Source organism: Callorhinus ursinus, unplaced genomic scaffold, assembly GCF_003265705.2.
Source record: "Callorhinus ursinus isolate GAN/ISIS: 27379988/994484 unplaced genomic scaffold, GSC_fseal_2.0 scaffold7781, whole genome shotgun sequence".
Taxonomy (NCBI): domain Eukaryota; kingdom Metazoa; phylum Chordata; class Mammalia; order Carnivora; family Otariidae; genus Callorhinus; species Callorhinus ursinus.
Window position 1 is genome coordinate 1 of NW_027404831.1, and position 2,202 is coordinate 2,202.

At 68.3% G+C, this 2,202-nt stretch overlaps 1 pseudogene; it reads right to left on the reverse strand.

Moving 5' to 3' along the window:
- Positions 1-7: 7 nt before the first annotated feature.
- LOC112818934 (left-right determination factor 1-like) lies at positions 8-2,194 on the reverse strand (annotated as a pseudogene).
- Positions 2,195-2,202: the final 8 nt, after the last annotated feature.

Consider the following 2,202-nt stretch of genomic DNA (forward strand, 5'->3'; position numbering starts at 1 on the left):
CCCCGTCCCAGGAGCAGCTACAGCTCTGCACCCTCATGTTGGGCAGGCTGACCACCTGGGGCCTGGGCCTGCCTCCCTCCTCGACACGGACGATCATGGGCAGCGAGGCCGTTTCCGAGGCGATGCACTGCCGAGGCCCCAGAAGCGGCCACTTGAAGGGCAGGGGCTGCTGGGGCTGCCAGCAGGCGCCCACACACTCGTAGGCCAGGAAGCCCGGGGGCTCCAGGACCCAGTTCTCAGCCCACTTCATCCTCTGCAGGTCGATGTACATCTCCCTGTGGCAGCAGCGGGGGGGCCTCCGCCCCGGGCGCCTCGGGGTCACAATTGCCCTGAGCTCTGCGGGGGGCAAAGAGAGGCAGAGGTCAGTGGGGAGGGCGGGGAGGGGGGCAGGGAGGGCCTGGGGGGCATCTGGGAGGAGCTTTGCCACCCAGCGCTCCTTACGTTCAAAAGGATAAGGACCGGTCAACAACCAAACGGTACATCGCGTGAGCCCTTAGTCCTGAGACTGAAGGGGACTCTCCTGCGGGCATTCACTCCCACGGCACCCGGAAAAGTCCCACTCGGACTGAGCTGGCCTTGGGAGTGGGGTCCCCCCGTGCGGCCCCGGGCGCCTACCCGTAGGCCCCCAGGTCCAGCGTGTGCAGCTCCAGCTGGGGCTCGCCCTGCCCGGCGCCCGCGGGCCCCTGGGAGGCGAAGCGCACCAGCTTGTGGGCGCCCGCGGTCGGCGGGCCCAGGTGCTCCGTCTGCACCGTCACCTGCAGGAGCAGGGGCTGCCGAGGCCGGCTCAGCTGCTGCCAGAAGGTCACGGCCTCGGTCACGTCGAAGGCCTTCCAGCCGCTGTCGTGGAGGGACACCAGCCTGCGACGGGGTGGCGCGGGGACGGGGGCCTGAGCTGGGGGCTGCGGGTTCCCCCTGGGGGAGCCTTCCCCTCCCCCTCCCCCCGCGCTGGCACCCCCGCCCACTCCCCCCACTCTAGGACACCTACTTCCCCGCCCCCCAGCCCTCTCACTGGGACCCCCACCTCCCTCCCCCCCCAGCTAGGAACCCCGTCCCCTCCCCTCCCCTCCCCATCCCTCCTCCCTGGCACCCTCCCCACTTGCAGCGCCCACCTGGAGTCCACCAGGTAGGTGCGGTTGGAGCTGTCCTCACGGATGTACAGCCACTTGGTGGTGACGCGGGTGCAGGCGCTGTGCGGGGACAGCCAGTTCCTGTCCAGGGCACCGCCTCCTGGAAGAGGCGCAGCACGGCCCGCACCAGCTCGCTGTTGGGGGGCAGCCGCTGCTCCATGCTGAACACCAGCAGGTAAGGCCTCCGACGCCAGCCACCTGCCCACCACCTCTGGGGACAGAAGCAGGGTCAGGAGGCCTGTACAGCACCAGGGCGGCTGCGAGGGGGCTGGGCCCCCAGCCAGTGAACAGCATTTCCCCAGGAGTCCCCAGGGAGATGCGCAGGGAGAATGTGGGGGCTGGGGCTGCCCCTCAAGTGCACAGACATGAAGCCTTCTTTTCTGTTTGTTTGAACATTTTACTTCTAAGTAACCTCTACATAGGCCCAGCGGGGGCTCAAACTCACAACCCCAAGATCAAGAGTCACATGCTCCACCTGCTGAGCCAGCCAGGCCCAGAGACCTGTAGCCTTCTTTGGGCAAAGGGCACCACAAAACGGGGCGGGGGGGCACTGGAGCGAGGGCAGAGAGCCCTGCCATGGAGACCTCTGGTCGCCAGCCCAGTGTCCTAAGAAGCAGAGCAAGAGCCCTGAATTCCTCCCATCTCCCTCCCATGCCCAGGGAGATGTCCCTAAGAGGAGTCCGGGGCCTGTGAGCAGCTTTAGCGGGGCTACCGAGTCCGGGGGCCAACGGCGGGACGTGTTCCACACCCTCCCCACACTCCCTGTGTCCCTAACCCCTGAGCTCCAGGTTGGCACCCCGACAAGGAGCGGGGCGCAGCCGCAGGGAGGCCTCACCTCGGAATTTCTGGCTGAACCTCTTCCCTCGAGAGCGTGCGCTGTGGCTGCGCTGCAACAGGGCCACGTACTGGGCCGTCACGTGGGCAGGGGTGACCAGCCCCTCAGCGTCGCCCTCGTCCAGGACGGGCACCTGGCTGAGGTGCAGCTGCTGCAGCAGGCTGCCCCGGATCTGCTCCCCGCTCAGGGCGGCCCCGGGGCCGGGGAGGGGCAGCGCCCAGAGCGCCCAGCACAGCCACA